Source organism: Pinus tabuliformis, chromosome 2_2 (assembly GCF_031772625.1).
Source record: "Pinus tabuliformis cultivar Carrire ecotype Pingquan chromosome 2_2, CPIR1, whole genome shotgun sequence".
Lineage (NCBI taxonomy): Eukaryota > Viridiplantae > Streptophyta > Pinopsida > Pinales > Pinaceae > Pinus > Pinus tabuliformis.
Window position 1 is genome coordinate 611373533 of NC_142300.1, and position 24211 is coordinate 611397743.

General features: G+C 37.2%; 1 pseudogene; it reads right to left on the reverse strand.

Annotated features, from left to right (window-relative positions):
- LOC149194143 (plasma membrane ATPase pseudogene) overlaps positions 1 to 23700 on the reverse strand; it is a 131749-nt pseudogene extending 108049 nt beyond the window's left edge.
- Between the last annotated feature and the right edge of the window lie 511 nt (positions 23701 to 24211).

Genomic DNA, 24211 nt, shown 5'->3' on the forward strand with positions numbered 1-24211 from the left:
ACACTTATGTCATTTGGCCTCATGGAAAAGAAAAACTAAACGAATTTCTTGAACACCTTAACAGCCAGTCAGATTCCATCAAGTTCACCATGGAAGTGGAAGAAAATGGTTGCCTTCCCTTTCTTGACATCCTCATCAAAAGGAACCAAGATGGCACTATTTCTCACCAAGTCTATCGCAAAAAAAGCTCACACCGAACACTACCTACATGCTAATTCTCACCATCATCCAGCGCAAAAGCTTGGGGTACTAAACACCTTAGCAACAAGAGCAATTCGTATCTCAGATCATGATAATTTTGAGCAAGAAAAGAACCACCTCTTAAAAGTCTTCAAGAAGAATGGATACAAGAGACACCAAGGGATCAAGGCTTTCAAGAAGATTGAAAATCCCATGAACAAGCATCATAGGGATGATTATGCTGGTACAGTTCACCTCCCTTACATTCAAGGCACCACTGATAAAATTGCTCACACCTTAAGGAAGAATAAAATAAAAACCACATTCAAACCTCTGAAAACAATCAGTAGATGCCTTAAATCAGTGAAAGATCCTATTGACCCTAAACACCACAAAGGGGTCTACTTGGTCCCTTGTTCATGCGGAAAGTCATACATTGGGGAAACCGGTCGATCCATAATAACAAGGATTCAAGAACATGCTGCGGATATTAACCATAACCGCTCCAAAACCTCAGCCCTAGCTGAACACTCAAGCAAAACCAATCACCACATTTGCATCGAAAACTCTTGTGTCATGGCCAAAATTGAGCACTACCACCATAGGAAATTCAGAGAAGCTATTGAAATACGAAAACACCCTGATAACCTAAATCGCGATGACGGTTGGAAGATAAGTGACAATTGGATTCCCACAATAATAAAGAATCCCACCACTTCTTAGCCCCCTGTTTCCATCCCCCTCTCATCCCTGTGTCTAATCTATTTCCCTTACCTTCATAACACAATATACCCTTCACCATCCTATTAATTTAGGTTCCACAATAAAATTAATTTAATTTCCATAATAAAATTCTATATATTAAATATTATCCACATCATAACAATATTAAATTAATAAAGATATACATAGCATAATATATTAAATCAACCGAAAAAGATGTATACATCGTGATACATATCATAACAATATTAAATTAATATAGGTATTTAGATCATAATAAAGAAATATATATCATAACAACATTAAATCAACCAATAAAGATATTTATATCACAACAATATTAAACTAATGATATATGTACATATTAAATCAACCAATACGCATTAAAACTATTTATAAAAAGAAATACACTAAACTTTCATATTAATAACAATATAGGTAATTACAACAAAATCATAATACACATTAAAACAATAATAATACATCACAATACAATAAAACAAAAATACACATATAAATCTCAACATAATAAATCAATATACATATCTCAATTTAATTTCCATAATAAATCAATAGATACATTTATTAATTTAATTTCCATAATAAAATTCTATATATTAAATATTATTTATATCATAACAATATTATATTAATAAGGATATACATAACATAATATATTAAATCAACCTAAAAAGATATATACATCTTAATATATATCATAAAAACATAAAATTAATATAGGTATAAAGATCATAATAAAGATATATATATCATAACAACAGTAAATCAACCAATAAAGATATTTATATCACAACAATATTAAATATGTATATATTAAATTAACCAATATACATTAAAAATAGTTAAAAAAGAAATACACTAATCTTTCACATTAACAACAAGGTAGGTAATTATAACAAAAACATAATACACATTAAACCAATAAAAACACATCACAATACAATAAAACAAAACATAATATAAATAAAATCAAAATACATATACATAACACTGATCAGTACACATATATAGGTATAAAGAAATAAGCTTAAGTCACAATACATAATAAATCAATATTTATATATAATAAAACAAAGCAGCAAGATATATTAAATCAAAACAAAACAAAGCATATAATATATATATATATATATATATATATATATATATATATATATATATATATATATATTAATACATTACATCAAGTACATGTAATTAATTTAATAAACAAAAAAAATAAAAATAAAAAATAAATAAATAAATAAATAAATAATAATAATAAATATAAATAAACATTTATATATAAATAAAATAATAAGTCCACTCATAACAGAAATAATGATTAAGCCAAAAAAGATTTAAACACATTTCAAATAAATAAAAAGATAAATGATAATAGTAATAAAATATTTATAAAAATTAAAAATTATTCATCCTAAACCTAATTAACAAACCACTCTCATTTAAATCTTGTCGGTCCTGCACTCCCCCTCATCTTCACCTATTTATTCACCATATCCTGTCTCTGACTTCTTCAAATAATTCTCATCCTGATGATGAACCACAGAGGCTGGTTCGAAACGTCGATGCACTCAAACAACAGATGTGATGAATCCGGAAGATACAACCACACAGGGAAAATTGTTATAGACATATTTGGGCACTGCAACCCCAACCGCATATGTCCATAAAGCCAAGGGCTTCTAAGTCCCTAAAAGTGTTGTGTCATACCCTAAAGGAGCAAGGTCAGCTGATTACATCATCTCCTAGAAGTTCTCCATGAAAAGCTACTCAGAACCGGTCAAAAAAGGACCATACAGTCTGCTCAGTGCTAAGGGTGTGATGCATCTCACCTGCTACATGCGAAAAGTGCGATGCATACTAGAAAGCCCTTCTTTAGGGTGCGATGAGCGAGAGCAGACAAATGGCAGAGGCAGTTGGCTAGGTGGAGACCCAGAGAATCTTATAGAAACTATCCATTTGACACTTGCCTCTCTGAATTCGACCAGGGATGAGTAAGAGATCATGAAATCTCCAAGTGGAACCAAGAACTATCAGAGAGATGACACTAATCAAAATCCCAGAAGCTGACTCACCCACCTACAAACATCTATATATGGATCCCTCATCCTCGAGATCCAGGGGCTGGAATTTTGTATTTTGTGAGAAAGTGTTGTTGGTTTCTCTGTGCAACATTGTATTGTTGGGTGATCTAAGCTTTTCATGAGGTGAAGAGGGCTTTCATGATGGGAGGATGGCACTGGGTCAGACCAATGGGTTGTAATCCTTTCTTCTACTACTTCTATCAATAAAGCTATTTGAGTTTTCCTCCATATTATTGTGTATCTCTGAATCTTGTATTGATATATGCATGTGTATGGTTAATATATATCTGATCCTATATTGTTTATGATTATAGATCTCTATTCTTTGATGGTATTACGCTGCTTTGACTCTACAGGTGTTCTTTGAAGCGGGATAAGCGAGGAAAGAGTGGCAAAGATCTGTTAAAGGGGAGAGGAAACAAGCAAGGAGCCAAGCAAAAGACTGAGGTTGGTACCCTCTGCTTCTCTCTCATCTACTTCTCATAAAGGAAAACACAAGTGCCTTTAGTTTGTTTGTTTCTAAGATAGCTACCCGTCTTAGTGGGATTAACAGCTCTGAAGGGACACTAGTTTTCCCGATAACAGGGGGAGCCACAACATGACGTGGCAAATGATGATAAAGCAGCAGCAAGAGAGGGAGTCCTAGGTAGCAGCTGAAATACTGATGTTGAAATAGCAGTTGCAGGGAAGAGAAGGTCAGCTGGCTTGCATGGCTAGCTAGGCAATGGAAGCTTGCAATGTAGACAACCAACCAGATCTTATGCATTGTACCTTAAAGACCAATGGCTCTAGGTCCAAATCAAAACATTGGCCCAAAGGGGCATAATCCCTTTCCAAAGTTATGGTCAGTTCATGCATCTGTGTGATACTACTTTGGCTGAGGATAAGGCCAAATTAGTAGAGTTTTACTTACATAATATGGCACTCCATGATATGAACTTTCGGGACCCCAATGCTGCATTAGGAGATGTGCAGCTCATGGCTATGGCTTCCTGGATGAGCCATGAGGAAAAAAGAGTAGTGGAAGTTTAACAGATCATGGCCAAAGAACTAAATGAGCCCCTGCTGATCAGGGAAGAACTAGAAGATCCCTCAGCTCTCATATATGCTCATCAACACCTTGCTAACAACCCTCAAGTTCTCCTGGATTATGTCGAAAGGAAACCGCAAGCTATCGCCCATTTTGAGGATATGGAAAGATTATTTGGCTATGATTGCCTTCATGCTTGCACAAGAATATGAAATACCTTGTCCCATAGCCTAAAGATAAGGGAGTATCACTCCCCCACTAGAATGAGGGAGGCTTTGGTGAGAGTGCCTCTGTACAAACAATCAATGTAGAACTTGAAAGCCAACTGGATTGGCCTTAAGTTCAGTCCTCCACTACTCTTAGGACTATTGGAAGGGGTTAAGGAAGAAGAAGAACACAGGCAATGGGAGGAAGTGGATAGAAAGGCAGGTTTTCATGACAGGGAAGAGGACATCACCTAAGAAGCTTGGGATGTCAGGGAAGTTGTTCAGGCTATCAAATATGAAGATCTGGATTAGTTTCTTAGAGGATGAGCAACCCATTCAGCAAGGGGGTGATGATGAGCCCCAGAAATGGGTAACTTTATGGGCTCATTTTGCCTATTGTTTCCATTTAATCCACCATTCTCCATAGTTTTGTGCATTTTGTTTAATATATTTATGTTAATTGAGCGAATGGGGATAGTCACTTTACCACAATGTCTAATGAGTGTTTATTGCAGATTTTTGGACATTTTTGGACCAAGACCAGGCATTTATGAGCAGATTGACAGCCAAAACTCGAAGAAACCAAGTTGAGGAATTATAGGAAGGGTGTTTCCTACATTTATGACCCCTTCCTTGAGTTTTCCACCAGCAGCTCAGAGTTCAAGGGCCACCACATCGATGATCACAAGGGTAACCGAGTAGGGCTAGTGAAGTTGTTGTTAACTGCAGGTTTTGGCAGCCGAGTTCCTAAAGTTTAGGAGGATTGTTGGGGTCCTCAACTTGTATAAATAATAATGGCTCAGGCCTCAGTAGGTTAGCTATTGAACAGTTTATTTTGGCACTTTAGTGCAGCTCTGCATTCAGCTCATTTTCGACCTCTTTCTGTAGACAATTTGCGATATGACTATTATTTTTTGAGCAATGAAGATGAAACCAGTTTTGAACCAGTACTGATCTTTCTAAGGGGTCTGTAGCTCTTGGGTTTGGGCCCAACCCAAGTTCTCAGTACCTCCTTCTTGTATTTATATGTTTTTTTCTTGCATTCATGAAATAATTTCTGTTGTTTAGATTAAATCTTGCTTTGTTACTTAGGTTCTTTTTTATGACTAGAGTAGTTGTTCTAATTTCAGGATTGGTTAGATAGTTTGTTGCAGTAATAAAAGAAGACTCACAAAAAGGCCACCAAGCAGGCCTTGATCTCCTTTCTCCCTTTGTGGGACCATGAATTGAGACCAAGGCACTCTTGCTACCACCAAAACACTGTTTTTGCTTACCAATGCAATTGCTAGTGAGATATTTCGAGTTGGAGAAATAAATGTCAGTTGTATTTACATGATTAGATCTATTCTTGTTTAGTTTCTATGGTTTTCTTGCATCATTTCCTGTCCATAAATTTCTTTTCAACACTTTTCTGGTTTTTAGGGCATAATTAGGTTAAATTAGGTAAAACTCTGTTTTTTAATTCTCCTTGAATCAATTTTTAGGAGCAGGTGTGTAGATCACTCGAATACCATTCTAGCTTATCATACTTTCATCAGCCAACCTACTCTAGTCCATCTCTCAAGGTTTTCTCCACTCATTCACCAGACTTTCCCAACCAGCCCTAATTTCTACGTTTTTGTGCAAAATAGCTTTCTTATCTTTTGAACAACTCCAACCATCTCCTTCACCTTTGATCTTCATTGATAGAGTCCTAGACCCTCTAACACCCTCATCCAACCTTAATTTCCTTTTTCCCACCATTTTTCCTCCTAAAACCCTTCAAAAATCACTTTCGGCTTGCTCCTGTAGAACTTCCTGTAGAATTTCCTGTAGATCCCCTGCAGACTTCATGTAAAAGTTCATGTGAGCGATTTTTCAAAGTCTGATCACAATGGAAATCTCCAAAAGGATGCTAGGGACTCCTTAGGTCTTCTCCACACCTTCCCAACCTCCTGCAAAAGCCAACTCCATCTCCCTTTGCCACCAAACCTCTGCACATTCACAAATAGTTAAAACACAAGCATAATAATTCTGCATAAAATTGCTCAAAAGTACAAAAAGATGTTTTTTCCACATTTCCCTTCAGAAGTAGCTTGAATACATGTATTTTTTCTTTTTAGTAGTTAATGGCATCCATTTCAGTAGTTTCCTTTCTTTTTCTTGCAAAAGTAGGGTTAGTGGGTAAAACTAGGGTTTGCATTTCCTTTTAGTTTTCATCTTCTTTCTGCAAGTAGAATAGCCTCCTTTGAGTTAGCTTTCTTTGATCATAACCAAAAGCTTCTTCTGAGAACTCATAGAAATTGGCTTAAGCTCCTAGCAAACTTGTGCAAGCTGATCAAGTGACAGCCTGCAATAAGAGCTAGTACTTGTGCATACAGCACCATTGCTTCCAAGTTTGTTACGAACTACCGGGTTGATAAAAGTAAAGTAGGGAGTCCCAGGAGTTGCAGCATCATTGCTGCAATACTGGAGCTCACCAGTTATCCAATTTTGTGTAAACCCTTGGCATACTCCAGGCTACTTATCCCACCATGCTTGCCTCTTGAGCATTGTATAGCTTGCGTCAAACATCTTGTCGTTGTGGTGTTATGTCCCTATAATACTAGTGATTCCCCCATTACTATTGTCATTGTAGCCCTTATTGTTATTGTTGTGCCCTTATTGTCCCCATTTTTTTATTATTGTGCCCCATAGAAGCCCACTATTGTTATTGTTGTGCCCTTATATTATTATTGTTATGTCGGCTTTGATTATATTGTGACCCCTTAGACTTCTATATTTAGAAAGGAGGTTTTTTCATTTGTATCATCAAAGAATTATTCATTTTTGTAATTTAAAGGAGGTTTCCCCCTCGAAGAGGTTGATTTTGAAGTCGTTTCTCTATATTTTCTTCTATTTTGTGAGCCGGTTGCATAACAATTGGTATCAGAGCTTTGGATTCTAGTGTTTCGTTGCTTTAGGTAGGTCATCATGGAAGTTTCTCTATAACTTTTTTTCGATGACATTTAAAAAGATAAAATTAAAACACATTTGCGCTGAAATCCTGATGAACCTTAGGTACGAATTTCAGATCTTGTTTCGCTATATTTTCGGATATATGATCCAATGAAGTTAGGGTTTTTCCAGGCTCCCAAATTATATATCAAACTAGCGACATAGGGAAAATTGTCATAACTTTCTCTCTGAGAATCAGATTGAAATTTCATAAATAGTTACAGAAAAAAACGGCATGTAGTTTTCTGTGTATCGATTTTAGGTCCAAAAGTAAAAAAAATGACACATGGAACTTCATACAAGTTCTCTCTACTGAACTAGTCTATAATCTGACCATCGTGGGAGATTTGACATAAATTTTCCTTGGAGAATACATTCTTGATCAGAATTGTGGAGTTGGAAACAGGACTCAGCGGGCTACCACAAGACTAAATTTCAGACCTTGGAAATCTAAAATTACAGAGATACAATAAATTTGATATCGAGCTCCTAGAAAGTGAAAAAAAAAGTGTGTAGTTTTTTTTAAGTTTGCATAAGTTTGGTTTGAAAAAATAGTTTGAAGGAATTCAAAGGTCATAGTGAAGCATAATTATCATTAATTGATGCCCCGAAGAAAGAAAATGGAAACACCTAGTAAGAAACCTGAAATATCTAGCATGACTCATGAAGAAGAGAAAGAAATGCAACATGATATATCAAAATTACGAGACCAAGTGCAACAAAATTCACTCTCACAAAAAGTAATAGAAGCTACGATGGATGGTTTAAATAAAGGCATGGAAGCTAAGATGGATGGTTTAAATAAAGGCATGGAGGCTAAGATGGATGGTTTAACGAAAGACATGAAAGCTAAGATGGATGGTATAGAAGAAAAACTTAAAGGCAACATGGAAGATTTGAAGACAAATTTGACAAAGTTTCTACAAGAAATGCTTACTAGTGGCGAAAGGGTAGTAAAGGAAATTCATGATGAGAAAAAAAAAGAGAAGAAATTGTAATCATGATTCCATAGAGTCTAGCATTATATTGAAGACCCACCATGTTACAAAGATTGATATGAGTAATTTTGATGGAAAGGATCTTGTAACATGGATACTATAGATCGAGCAATATTTTGATCTCCATAATGTGCAAAACACACAAAAGGTACGCATTGCAACTTTATATTTGGAACCAAATCAGTCTGTATGGTATCGATGGCTTTTCTCTCATAAACAAATTATCACTTAGGAAATTTTTACGGAAGAAATGATAGAACTTTATGAGGATACAAAAAACAACTCATTTTTTAGCCAATTGATAAATCTCAAACAAAAGTGTTCAATGATGGAGCACATTGAGGACTTCCAAAAATTAAATATAAGGGTAAAATATATCCTATAGGAGAATAGGATTGATTTGTTCATAGGGACTTTAAACGATAACATCCAACATGAGGTTCGCCTTTGGGAACCTGATTCATTGGAGAAGGCATCCAGGATGGCAAGAAAAATGAAACGCAAAATTATGGCAACAAGGAAGCCTACCACTCACAACTATAAAGATGGAAGTGTTGTTTCCCCTAGACTTCCACAACCTACAAGGTTGACACCACAACAATTGGAAGAAAAAAAAGAAAAAGGGCTTTGTTACAGTTGTGATAGAAAATACACTAAAGGTCATAAGTGTTCTTAGAAGAAACTATTTTACATAGATTGTGAAGAGGAGGAAGAAAAGGAACAAGAAACATCAAAAGAAGAGGACATACACCAGGAACAAACCTTGGAGAAAGAAGAAATGATTCCGACCATATCTTGTAATGCATTGGCCAAAATTACCACTCCTCGAACTATCAAGATAGAAGGAAATATCAAGAAGAAAAAGGAATAGTGTTGATTGATTCGGTCAGCACCCATAATTTTATTCATTGTAAGATAGCCAAGGAATTGAATTGCTTCATATATCCAACACCAGAGTGTCAAGTGATGTTTGCTAGTGGAGGACCCATAAATTTCTATGGAAAGTGCCATAATATCAAGCTATCCATGGGAGAATATGTATTGAATAGACCAATGCTTTCCATTCCAATGGGTGGTGTTGATGTTGTAATAGGAGTCCAATGGCTACAATCTTTGGGTACGATAGCTTTTAATTTTCAAGAACCTTTCATGAATTTTTTTTCGGAAGGAAAGGAGGATGAATTAAGGGGTATCGCAGGGAAACTGGGAAAGATAATCATGTCTAACGGAATGAAAATATTATAAAGAAAGAAAAACAAGGTGTAATTGCACAATTATGTTCGCTAGAGGTTCCCGCATCGAAATCATCTATTTCACCATATCTCGAAAAAGTCTTGGACAATCATTCCAAGGTATTTGAGACTCCTAAGGACCACCCACTTATTCATGATCATGATCATGCTATTCATTTGATTTTAGGAAGTGTTCCTCCAAACATAAGGCCTTATAGATACCCCTATGCCCAAAAGAGTGAAATTGAACATATAGTTGCAGAAATGCTAGAGGCTGGTATAATTAAACATAGTCAAAGTTATTTCTCTACTCCAATAGTATTGGTGCACAAGAAGGATGGATCATGGTGCATGTTTCTGGATTATAGGGAGCTCAACAAGCTCACTATTAAAGATAAATTTCCCATTCCTATCATTGATGAATTATTGCATCGATTGCATGGATCAATTTACTTCACCAAGTTGGATCTTCATTCAAGATATCATCAAATCAGAGTGAAGAATGAAGACATTCCAAAAACAACATTTAGAACTCATGAGGGTCATTATTAATTTTTGGTCATGACTTTTGGCCTTACCAATGCACCTTCTATATTTCAAGGTTTAATGAATTCCATTTTCAAACCCTTCCTTAGAAACTTTTTGTTAGTATTTTTTGATGATATACTAATCTACAACAAGTCTTGGAAGGATCATGTTCAACATGTTGACAGGGTTCTCAAACTATTAGAGGAGAAACAATTATATGCAAAAAGCTCAAAATGTTTCTTTGGAGTACAAGAGGTGGAATATATAGGTCATATTTTATCTCATGAAGGTGTTTAGGTAGACCCTAACAAAATTAAATCCATTAAGTAATGGAAAATCTCGACATCCATAAAGCATCTGTGAGGATTTCTTGCGTTGACAAGGTATTATCGCAAGTTTTTTAAGAATTATGGGAGAATAGCAGCACCTCTAACAACATTATTGAAGAAAGATGCATTTTCATGGACTATAGAAGCAACAAAGGCCTTTGAACATCTTAAAGAGGCAATGTGCCGAGCACCGGTCTTAGTTACGCCAGACTTCACAAAAATCTTTATTGTGGAATGTGATGCCTCATGAAATTGAATTTGGTGTTGTTTTGATGCAAGAAGAAAGACCCACCTCTTTCGAAATTCATCCAATCAAAGGAAAGTATTTACACAAAACTATTTATAAGAATGATTTGTTGGACATACCACATGCACTTAACAAATTGTGAACCTACCTAATGGGAAGACACTTCAAGGTAAAAACGGATCATGATAGCCTTAAATACATTTTAGAACAAAGATTATCTTCAGAAGAGCAGGAAAAATGGGTCACAAAGATGTTGGGTTATGACTTTGAAATCATATACAATAAAGGGAAGAAAAATGATGTGGTAGATGCACTCTTAAGAAAGGATGAGGATGTGGTTGCATTGCTTTGCGCCATTTATATTCTCCAACCAGATTGGATAAACGAAGCAAGGGATGAATGGAAGAATGATGAAGAAGTGGGGGCACTCATTCAAAAGTGACAACAAGATCCCAGTACATCTGATACATTTAACTGAGAAATGATTTGTTATGGTACAAAGATAGCATATACCTATGTAAGAATTCCCAACTCAAACAAAATATTCTTATGGAATTTCACACCTCTCCCTTAGGAGGGCACTCACGATTTTTAAAAACTTGCCAAAGGGTTAAGAAGGAATTTTTTTTGGGATAGCCTTAAATATGATATTCAAAATTTTGTGGTGGAATGTTTGGTTTGCCAACAAAATAAAGTTGAAACAACTAATACCCCAGGTCTATTACAAACTTTATCCATTCCAAGTCAACGTTGGGAGGAGGTTTCAATGGATTTTATCATAGGTTTACCCAAGTCTGGAGGAAAGAGTGTCATCATGGTGGTAGTTGATAGACTTACCAAGTATGAACACTTTTGTGCATTATCTCATCCATTTAAATCCAGTACAGTTTCTACTGAATTTATGGAAACAATGAAAAATCTACATTGAAACCCAAAGATTATTGTAAGCGATAGAGATTCCATTTCTAATGGAAATTTTTAGACATAATTATTTTCTTGCCTTGCTACCCAGTTAGCTCATAGCTCATATTATCATCCTCAATCTGATGGGAAAACTGAGATAGTAAACAAATTTTTGAAAGAATATCTTCATTAATTTGTGTCTTATAAACATATGCAATGGGTCAAATGATTGCCTCTGGTTGAATGGTGGTATAACACTTCTTTCCATATTGCAGCAAAAATGACCCTATTTATGGCACTTTATGGATATCATCCACCATCCATCACATCATATTTAAGATAAAATTCTAAGGTTCCAACAGTGGAAGATCACACCAAGCATCAACAACAAGTTCTCCAAATCTTAAAGGATAACCTCACTTTTGCGCAAAATAGAATGAAATAACAAGCATATCAACATCGTAGTGAAATAAGTTTTGATGTAGGTGACTGGGTATTTCTATGGCTACAGCCATATAAACAAATGTCCCTCAAGCAAGCTAAGAAGGATAATAAATTATCACCAAAGTATTATGGTCCGTACATGGTGTTCCAAATGATTGGTACTATGGCATACAAATTGGAGCTTCTTGCAGCTTCCCAAGTGCACCCAGTTTTCCATGTTTCATGCTTAAATAAGGTTATAGGTGACAAGCTCCCAGTTCAAACAATATTGCTAGAACTTGACGAAGAAGTAAAAGTCATATTGGAACCTGAAGCAGTCACAAAAACAAGAACTCGACGGCTATGAAATTAATCAATTTCAGAGTATCTCATCAAGTGGAAGAACTTACCTGCTGAAGATTCCACATGGGAGGATGAGAATTTTATACAGAAGCATCCATAACTACTCAAGCATTGAGAACAACACTTTTTTGAAGGAGAGGGGCATGTTAGGTCCCTATAATACTAGTGGTTCCCCCATTACTATTTTCATTGTATCCCTTATTTTTATTGTTGTGCCCCTATTGTCCCCATACTGTTACTATTGTGCCCCATAGAAGCCCACTAATTTTATTTTTGTGCCCTTATATTATTATTTTTATGTCAGCTTTGATTATATTGTGACCCCTTAGACTCCTATATATATAAAGGAGGTTTTTTCCTTTGTATCATCAAAGAATTGTTCATTTGTGTAATGTAAAGGAGGTTTCCTCCTTGAAAAGGCTGATTTTGAAGTCATTTCTCTATATTTTCTTCTATTTTGTGAGTTGGTTGCATAACATGTGGAAAATCACTTCTACTATGGTTCCCACCCCAAGTATATCACTTGAATGGTTCTAGGCCTTCAATCTTGGGTTCTTCTGACGCTGGTTGCTAAACATTTCCCTTAACGACAACTTTTGCCTTTTGCTAATATTGTCTTGTCTGAGTTGGGTGTTTCCCCTCTTTTCTTTCTAGGTTCCTCCTAGAACAATTCCTATTTCATCCAGTGGTGTTTTTGGCTGGCCAATTAATTTTAATATCATGCCTACACTTTTCTTGCTCATATTAATGTTCTAACTTCTTAATCACGTCCTTCAGGGTCTGAGGTTCCAACAATTCAATTTTAAATCTGAATACCATAGGCAACCCACTGATGAACCTATGAATTTTAACTTTCTCATCCTTGAGATATGGTACATACCTCAGTAGTCCCAAAAACTTGGTGACGTATTCATCATTGGTCATCTGACCCATTTTTAATTCATATAACCCTTTTTCCTTATTGTCATAGTAGCGTTTAGACAGGTATTTCTCTTTGAATAACTTCTCAAAGTCCTCTCATGTCAACTCCTCGGTAATGGCTCTAGTATTCTTCAAGTCCTCCCACCGATGTCAGTTTTTCCTTTTAAGTTGTAAGAGGAGACTTTGACTTTCATATTCTCAAAATAATCATGTATCCTAAAGAACTTCTTCATCCCTAGTAGCCATGCTTTAACGTCCTCTTCCTTCTTCACATCCCCATCAAATGTGGTCGACTTTTCCTTTTTAAATTATTTAGGCATATGCTCCTTTTCCTAGCTCTTTGAGTGATGGTGATGGTGAGAGTGGTGGTATCTCCGAGTACCAGAACTAGATGGTTTGCTTGAGCAAGGCACCTACATTCTAACCCTTTCTCTTGGAGTACTCAAAGGTTCTCCCCTTGGTTTATTGTCCTCACTTCCCTACCTGGGCCTCTTTCTGGGTTTGCTGCCATATGCTTTGTTGGTGATTTCTTCTAACTCATGAAGGCTTTTTTTGTCTCTATGACTGGTCCTCATTTTAGATTGCCTTTGCCTCTGCTAGTTTGAGAGACTTTGTAGGATGACTACATTGATCTCAACCTACCTTTCTTGGGCTCTTCCCAACCTCTCATTATCAACCTTAAAGCTCCTAACCTCATCCCAAAGGATTCTCAAGGTGTCCATCCAATACAGGGAGTGATTCCCTCCCCCTTTCCAAACTGATCTCTCTTCTTCATTGGTTCTGACTCCATCATTGTCATGCTAGGACTAATTGGAACTATATTCATCCATTTTGGTCCTCATCACTGTATCTTTTCTATGTTATGTTGCTTGTGATGTGTTTTTAATCACACACATTATTAGACATTTTAAAACATTAATTAAACACAAAATCAAGATCATGAGCTTGCATTCATGGATTTTTCATGGGGGTTCCTGCAATAACAAACCAACCATGTTAACATACAAGACATTTACAAATATATGCAACATTCATTTGATTGTGCAATTGGTACATAATTAATGATAACAACATATTCACAACCATAATAATGATCCCATCAAGCTTTTAGCCATCCACTAACTTACCTTAGCACAATTTCATTAACAAACAATAAGCACAATCCAGACTGACTCAGTACCCTATAATTACTTAATAAAATTTACTCACTTTCCCATGAAAAAACCCATCCAATCCAAGTATTGAACCTGGATTCTCTGATACCACTCTGTAATGCACCTGACCCCTTCGTTTCACATTCAAGGAATGGGTTAGTTTTTTTTTTAACTAACTTGGTGCAACTCCAGGACCCCAACAACCTTAAATTGAAATTCAGAGTCCCCTCCGGAATCCTGTTCTTCTGGCTAGTGGGTCATAACTATGGGACCATTAGATCATGTTGAACTCTCAAGCTGACATTTCCCTAGGAATTCTACCTTCCAGGTGATCTGTCATGCTTACGAGACCCTCATCACATCCCAAAATCTCAAGTTGAGGTCCCTGCTAGAAATCGACCTTCTGGTTGGCATGTCATGACTCTGGGACCCTCAAAATGTCTCAAACTCTCAAGTGGAGGTTCCCCCTAGAATCTGACCCTCTGGCTGATGTGTCACGACTCCACGATGATGGCCAACTCTCCCTCCAATCGCTTGCTGCATGGGTATGGGTCTAACCACCCATCTTCTATCCATCCCATTACCTCAGCTCTTCCAATATTATTTTCTGCAATGGTTATGGGATTCTGGTATCTTGGGATGCCACATAACCCTCCATGCATTATCCATCAGTGTCCTTGTGGGCCCCACAACCCTGACGCCTATATCAAAATACTTCCAAGTTAATGGCCCCAAGTGACAAAGAAGTTCTCTATCAACTAGTATGTCATCAACTGACAATCCATCGTACCTTGAGTTCCATGGGACATTCAACCATCCGCATTTATGAGGTTTCTGACCTCCAAGGTCTAACCATCTCCCAGGTTATGTCATGTCAATGTCATTCACACCACGTGTTGGCGTGCAAGAGGTCCACGTGTCACCTATATATGACTCCTTTGGGTACCCAAAATTCCCAAACTTCTTGTCACATGTCCTTCAAGACTTCATGCTGACTGTTGGCATTATGGCACAGGTGTGGCGCTATGGTACAGGTGTTGTCCTTGATGGCAACTCTCTTTGGTGACAGATCTCAGTTCAAGCTCTCAGAATGAAGGAAATGTTATATACACAGGTTCAAGTTGATGAAGACACGTATACACGCGGGTTATACGTTACAAAGTCGCGTATGCGTATACACACATTTTCACGCACATAAAAGCGCGTACATGGTGGGAAACTTATTTTTGGTCCGTGGTAGTTAGTCCTTGGAATTTGGACCTATGGTTTTGGACCATAGTATCTCGACAAGTGTGTTGACCCTAAGTATTCGGTCCATGGTATTGTTTTGTTATGGTTTTGGACCTTGGTATTGAGAAAGGCCTAGCACTATAAAAGAGGAAGGAGATCATTAGGCAAAGTCACCATCTGATTTATTGAATATCTGATATTGTGCTAGATCTAGAATACTGGTGATTGGGTTATGGTGCAGATCTAGATCTGAATGAAGGAGGAACCTGAGCGCAAGAAGGATAAGGTCTATTGATGGATCAAAATCTCAAGGCTTGAACATTGGTATTTCTGTATGATTTTGATCTGTTATATGTGGCGCACTCTTGATCTATAAATCTGATAATCTGGGTTAACTAATCACTGAATGTTTAAAAGAATGAATTATCCTTTATAGATCTGTACGCAGGTTCAGTGAAGTGCAGGTGCGTATACACGCTTTTTCTGTGAATGAAAGAAGCGTATACGCAGGTTGGTTGTGATACAGAAGCGTATACATGCAGGTTGCTGAATAGTGAAGTAGCGTACATATCTTGATTTATGTTCTAGCTGCTTCTGTCTTATTGCTGCAGTGTTCTGGGTTCAGAATTGGTGTTTGATTACAATTACTGTGTTCTGGGTACAGCGGTCAGAGAAGTGTTTATTTGATTCAGCTTTTGATTGGTGAAAAGGAGTTTGGTTTATGCAGAAATTCTTGATGTTTGATTGATGTTACTTGTGGATATAGTCTGAAAATTAATGAAACGAGGTCCCTGAAAGAAAAGAGAAGGTTGCAGCCTTCTGCAGGTAGGAGCCTGCGTACTAGTATCTCGAGCTAGTACAAGAACTAAGGGGGTTGGAGCTCCCTTCCAGGAAAGCTAGAGAACGAGAGAGAGTTGTAGCTCTCTGCAGGTTGTAGCCTACATACTGGTAAAGACTGCACCAGTACAAAACATTGTAAAGAGAAGTTTCTAATTAAAAAGAAGATAGAGACGAATTGCAGCAGGGGGTTTTCACCCACATTGGGTTTCCTCCTTATATCTTGTGTTCTTGTGTGTGACTGTCTTCTGCTCTGTTTCACTGTTTCTGGTACTGTTTATTTGCTTCTGATTCACAGATTAATAACTGACATCTGAAAGATAAATCAAATTATAAGTCTGCTTTATATACGCGGGTTTCTTTATCTGTAGTTGCGTATATACGCGGTTTTTATTAACTAAAGTAGCGTATATTATCTGGAGTTGAAAAGGAAATATTTGACTTGATAATACTGATTCACCCCCCCCCCTCTCAGTATTATTTCCAACAATTGGTATCAGAGCAGGTCCTTCTGAAGAAGCTTGATCGCTTGAAGGAAGATCTTTCATCATGAGCAACTACGAGAGGGAAGCATCAATCAGGCCACCAGTTTTTGATGGGACAAACTTCGTATATTGAAAGGTAAGGGTTACTACCTATCTTCAATCTCTGGGTACAGAAGTCTAGGATATCATAGATACAGGGTATACATTTCCAGCAGCAACTCCTACAAATCCGGTCGAGAAGAAGAAATATGAAACAAATGCAAAGGCGGTCAATACTCTATTGGGATGTCTATCGCAATCAGAATTTGTCAAAGTTATGCAGTATAAATCCGCAAAAGAAATATGGGACAAGATTGTTCCGAGCTATGAAGGAGATGATCAGGTAAAACGAGCAAAACTTCAAACCCTCAGAATTCAGTATGAAAATCTCAGAATGTACAATAATGAAAGTGTGGCTAACTATTTTCTTTGTGTAGATGAGATTGTTAATTGTATGAAAAATTTGGGTGAAGAAGTAAAAGAGGCTGTTGTGGTTGAAAAAGTTCTAAGATCTTTGTCCCCTAGGTTTGAATCTAAAGTTTCTGCTATAGAAGAAAAGGAGAATCTTCAAAACCTTAAAATGTCACAGCTGCATGGAATTCTAACTGCTTATGAAATGAGGAAAGGAGGACCATCAGACAAGAGAGAAGTTGTCTTCAAGGCTCCTGGCAAAGGAGACTACTATGAGTCAGGACACATATCAGAAGAAGAAGAAGAATCAAATTTTGTCAAAAATCTTCAACGGGGTGCTAGACGATTCCGAGGTAAGTTACCTTTCAAATGCTTTGCTTGTGGAAGAGTAGGTCACTATGCTGCCAAATGTCCTCATAAGGATAAGAATGACAAGGGGAAGGAACCTGTTAGATGGAACAAGAAACAAAATGCAAATAAAAAAAGATATTACACTCATGAAGATAGTGATGGACTTTCAAATAGTGACGAAGATGAACGAGGTAATGATTATAAAATTTTAATGGATTTTGAAGATGATGACTACATGGATGCTATAGATGAAGAAGGTTTTTATGATGAGATGTCTAATCTCAAATTTTCTTAGAAGAGAAAAATGTGATTATTGATTCTCTGCAATGTCAACTGGCTGAAATGGAAAAACATCTTGAAAAATTGGAATGTGAAATTGTTGGTCTTAGAAAAGAGATTGAGAAAACAAAAGCTCTTAATCTTAAATTTGTTAAAGGATCTGAAACTCTGGATGAGATCATCAATGTGCAACGTTCTCCACTAATCAAGACAGGTCTAGGATATAATGGAGAAGCGATCCACCTCCAAAAGCTATATTGATGCAGCAAGGAGGAGCGAGCAAAGGCCAAATAGAAATCATCAGGTAAATCATGGACAGTTTACCTCAAGGACGAACAAATACTATCAAGAAAATCTGGGCAAGCTACTTTAAGGACAAACAGAAGCTATAACCAGCCACAGGTAAAATCTTCCCAATTTGCCTCAAGAATGGATGTCAGTAGAAACTACAATCGGTTAGATAGATTTGATAGTCGCAGGAGTTTCTTCAATGGCCAATGTTTCTCATTCCATAACTTTGGTCACAAAGCAGCTCAATGTGTTGCCTATAAGACAATCATGACTAGAGAAGCTCAAAAACAAAGAATTATGTCTGGAATCACAAAGAGGACCTATAACAACTTTTCTGCCCTTGAAAGTGAAATTGAATGTTCTATTTGTAATAACTTTGGTCATGAAGATTCTGAATGCAGGAGCAGGTTTTGGCAGACAAAGGAACAAGCATCAAGTAGCAGAACATGGAGAATAAAGGAACCAAAACCAGAAAGATGTGGGATAGCCTTTTATGCAGAAGGACAGGAAAATTTATGGTATATCGACAGCGGATGTTCGAAGCATATGACAGGTGATAAAGAAAAACTTGAATCATATACTACTTTAGAAAAGGGAAAGAAGGTTTCTTTTGGAAATGATACCCCTGCAGCCATAAAAGGAAAAGGCACTGCTCAATTGAAAGAAAAGGTCAAGGCTGGAAATGTTTTGTATGTTGATGGATTGAAGCATAATCTACTGAGTTTCAGTCAAATGTGCGATCAAGGAACAGAGGTAATATTTCGATCAAATGGATGTAGTGTTCATGATCTTGATACAGGAAAAACAGTGATCAAAGGCAGAAGAACTCCAAATAATCTATACATATTTGAAGAAGGACAACAACAATGCTATTTGAGCAAGGATGATGAACACTGGTTATGGCACCGGAGGTTGGGGCATCTAAGCTTTTCACAAATAAGGAAAGCATGCAAATACCAGGCAGTTCGTGGTCTTCCGGATATCAAAATTCCAGACAACACCATATGCAAATCATGTCAGTTTGGTAAGCAAACCAGAACTAACTTCCCTGAGAAGGAAGGATCAGCCAGCAGGCCTCTTGAACTAGTCCATACAGATGTATGTGGTCCATTTAGGACAAGGTCACCTCGAGGAGAAGAATACTTCATATTATTCATTGACGACTTCTCCAGGATGGTTTGGTTGGGACTTATGAAACACAAGGATGAAGCATTCGAAAAATTCAAATCTTTCAAAGCCTTGGCTGAAAACAAATCAGATTACAAAATTAAGTGTCGCAGGTCTCACAGAGGAGGGGAGTTTACCTCAAATGAATTTTTCGATTTCTGCAAAGAACATGGAATAAGAAGGGAATTCTCTATAGCTAGGACTCCTCAGCAAAATGGAGTGGTGGAAAGGATGAACAAAACGGTCCAACAAATGGCTCGGGCTATGCTTGATGAGTCTGGAACTCTCGCAACCTTCTGGGGTGAAGCTGCATTTGCTGCGGTTATTATTCTAAAAAAAACAAATGTCCAAGTGAACAGCACTGAAACTCCTCATGAGCTCTGGTATGGTGAGACTCCTTCGGTAAATCATTTCAAAATTTTTGGGAGAAAATGAAATATTAACAATACTGATGAACAGCTTGGCAAACTTGAACCTAGAGCAGATGAAGGCATTCTCCTTGGTTATTCTCCCCACAGCAAAGCATATAAGTGTTACAATAAAAGACTTGGAAGAATTGTTGACAACAATGGTGTAGTGGTTGATGAAAAAGGATACATCCTTAGGCAAGTAAATCATGAAAATATCGAAGAGAATGAAGACTACTCTCCAAATCAGACAGATGATGAAGAAGAACCTCAAGAGGCACCAGAGGAACAGATAAGGATAGAAGAGAAGACTCCACCCAGGTACGTTCAGAAGAATCATCCAGAATCTCATATTTTGGGGCAGAAAGAGGCAGGTATACAAACAAGAAGAACAATTGCAGAAGCTTCAAGCTATTTGGCATTGCTCTCTTCCACTGAACCGAAAAATGTAAAAGAAGCATGCAAATATGAGTGATGGGTTAAGGCAATGGATGAAGAGCTTGAGAAGATCGAAAAGAACAACACTTGGGAATTGGTTCCTAGACCAAAAGACAAAAATGTCATAGGGACAAAATGGATCTTCAAAAATAAGTTGAATGAAAATGGGGAAGTGATTAGAAACAAGGCCAGACTTGTTTGTAAAGGGCATGCTCAACATGAAGGAATAGACTTTGAAGAAACTTTTGCTCTCGTTGCTAGACTTGAGGCCATCAGAATGTTCCTTGCTCTCTCTAGCTTTCAAAAGTTCAAAGTATTTCAAATGGATGTGAAATTAGCCTTTCTGAATGGAGACTTAGAAGAAGAAGTGTACTTTGAACAACCAGATGGTTTCATTTTTGGGAATGATCCAAATCTTGTATGCAGACTAAAAAAGGCTCTATATGGTCCTAAACAAGCTCCAAGGGCTTGGTACTACCATTTGGACAAATATCTTCATCAACAAGGTTTTTCAAAAAGATCAGCAGATAGCAATCTTTATATAAAAATTGAAAATGACAAATTGCTAATACTTGTTGTGTATGTAGATGATATTATCTTTGGCAGCAATGAAGAGGCTATGAGTCAAAGCTTTGCCTTGGTGATGCAGAAAGAATTTGAAATGTCCTTGCTTGGAGAACTGACATATTTTCTTGGATTGCAAATCCAACAAAATAAAGGCGATATCTTTTTGTCTCAAACCAAGTATCTCAAGCAGATCTTGAAGAAATATGGCATGGAAGATGCAAAACCAGTATGTACCCCCATGGTTACAGGATGCAGTCTCAGTGCAAATGATGAATCAGCAGCAGTGCATCAACCAACCTACAGATCTATGATTGGAAGTCTACTTTATTTGAAAGGTACCCGACCAGACATCATGCATGCAGTGGGAATAGTTGGAAGATTTCAGGCAAATCCAAAGGAAACTCATCTTCAGGTAGTCAAGAGAATCTTCAAGTACCTTCAAGGAACTCAAAACTATGGCTTATGGTATCTGTTATCACAAAATCAGGTACTAAGGGCTGCTACTTAGCAAGATCTCATGCAACTATTTCAGACCAGGCTTTAGACTAAGGCTTAGCCTCCTTAGTCAGAGAGGGCTCTCTCACAGATTTTTGATATGAATTAATAACAAGAAAAGATGCCTAACTCTTCAAAAACACATGAAAATAAGCTGGTTGGAACAACAAAATAACACTTCTTCCATTGAGTTCATGGAGTCAAACACTTCTGCAGTAAACTATTAACTACTCAATCATGGAAGCCAAGGCATATAATGTTTAAACACTCAGAACATTTCTCAAAAAGAACCTCAACTCATAAACATACACAGGAAGTCTGAGCACTAGGTGAATTCAGAGTGATTGCATGTCTATTGAGCTGTAAAATAGAAAGGATAAAGACAAAACACATATATTCTGAGCCATTTGAACATAAGATGAATCTTGGGAAGAAAAAGTAATCTTTCTATTACTGTCACAAGTCTTTTTTACATTAGCCAATATAAAAACTCTGTTTTTTGTATAAATCTCCAACCCCTATTACATCAGAGTTTTCACTATATATAGGAAAACAAACTAAACTACTTTGAGTCTCCTCCCTCCAACATGAGGGGAGCTCGATGACATATTATTAACTACCCTTATCTATTTTTAAACAAACTCATTAAATACATAAGGTATTGAACTGTAATTACGTAGAGTTCTAATCACACTGAAACTCTAACTTCATCTCCTCGTATGCATGATTCCTTCCTTGATCTTTGACAGCTGTCTTTTGTTGGTTAGGCTCAAGATGATTGAGCTACAGATGCAAGGAACGCTGACTTTGGATACCTGTAAGCACTGATAGATCATTTATCATCAGGACCAACACCCCTATTTTTATGGTCCCTATCTCCTAACATCCTTCGAAAGTTTAGCAACATGTCCCAGCTCTTTTATTGACCCCAGGTATGGAATGCTGCCATGTTTCCAATGTGCTGTAGGTTGTATTGATGGACAGGTGTCTCTCTTCCACAACTCCCGCTCACAGTATCACAATAGCTGCTCTGCGTTTAAAATCACCACCTACAGCAGTTTCGTAGCACGCTACGAAACTGCTGTGTGATTTAAAAAAAAAACACAGTCTTCCTCTAAACTCCTCACAAAATTCACTATGCATAGTTGATGCTTTGGACGAGGTTATGAGAACAACCTGTAAATGAGCATGGTTAATAGCCTCAACTTTTCTGCACAGCGTTTAACAACATTTACAGTTAGTGCAAGGGCAGCTGGTGAAGTTTTTTGCTTGTCTCTTATCAAGCTATTCAGTAAAACAGATAACAGCTGTTGTGATATATCTTCATTCTTATTCAAACCGAACTCATAATTGTTTGCATTGAAGCAGATACGTTTTCAGTGTGATTCTCATTAATGCAAGTAACAATAATGAGCCGGACATCTTCATCTTGGTATCTTAGAATCTCTGGCTTTACCAACGCACTTATGGATGGAATCACTGCATCCTGTATCATAATACATAACCTGTTTTCTGGAGATACCTTGGCTGGAACTTTCTTTTATGTAATGATGATTTCCTCCTCTGTTGGTATCTTCAGATACATATTTGTTATGGTTTTGTTCACTAAGACAGCATCGGAGGTTCAAATCTATCGCTGGTCCACAAAGATGTTTCCCCACTGCAGCATAGTAAAAACCTTTCAAAGATTCCACAGTTTCCAATTTCAAATCTTCAATGTTTATTCTCAGGTGCTCCAAATTAATGGCCTCTGTCTACTGTTTATCAGATGACAATAAAAATTTATCTGCTCCAAGAATGCTCAATGCTTCATCCTTCTTTGATGCAGATGTACTCAAAATTGTTACATTCAGTTCAAAAGCCTTTCCAAATTTTACTGCCATATGACCAAAACCTCCTTTGGCTCCTTTCAGGAACTTCCTGTCTAGCTACAGCAAGGGAACGAAGTCCACGCTCAGCAAATTTATTAATCACTGAATGTACTTTATTTCTCACGTCTTCCTTGCAATGGCAGAGGTCAAGAATCTGCTCTGGTGCTCCTTTACTAGCACGATGCCATTTTCCATGAGCATCAACATATGTAAGTGCTGTACGTTTGTCAACCGGATTAAAAGGTAAGAAATGGATCTCAGTAACCCCCGCTCGAGCCTCTTTTGGATCTGCCAACATTCCAACAATAGCAGCATCAATGGCATCTTGATCTTCAGTTCTGGAGGCTCTAGCTGCAAGCAAAACCACATGGTCTTTGTCCACATCTTTCACAAATACCTCAATAAGATTTTTATCGACGCTCAGCTTGTTCAGAGTAAGTGTTCCAGATTCAAGGACCTTGACTTTCTCATTCCGAATGTGCTCAGGGTAAAGGGAAACTGGCTTCTCCATAAATATCAAACAAAGAATCTGCACTAATTCCTTTCCAAGGCAATGATCAATCCGATAAATCGGCTTTTCACTGAAAAGCTTCCCTAGCTGTTTACTCAAAACCTCTGCTGATGTTAAGTCCTTTCAAAATAGGATGGGAGCCTAAATTCTCCCTGAAATTTGACATGGAAGGAGAAAGGCTTGAGCTTGGAAGATCTCCAGCTTCATCAATACGATGAACCGAAGAGTTCAAACCATCAATTGATCCAGTAGAATGTGCCATTGAAGACACTCCAAAATGTTGAGACGGTGCATTATTTGCATTGTCACTCCCATCCTCTAGAGTGGTATCATTATTTGAATCTTTAGTTATCCCCTCCTTGTCTTTTTCTGCAACTACCTCGCTGTTAATCAAACCCATAAAGTCCCTTTCAACAATCTTCACCCGTTCCATTCTGTGCGTGCTTCGCACAAGCTCATTTACTCCAAACCCAGATAGAACTCGCGCTTGGAAAGTAATCATGCATTTTTT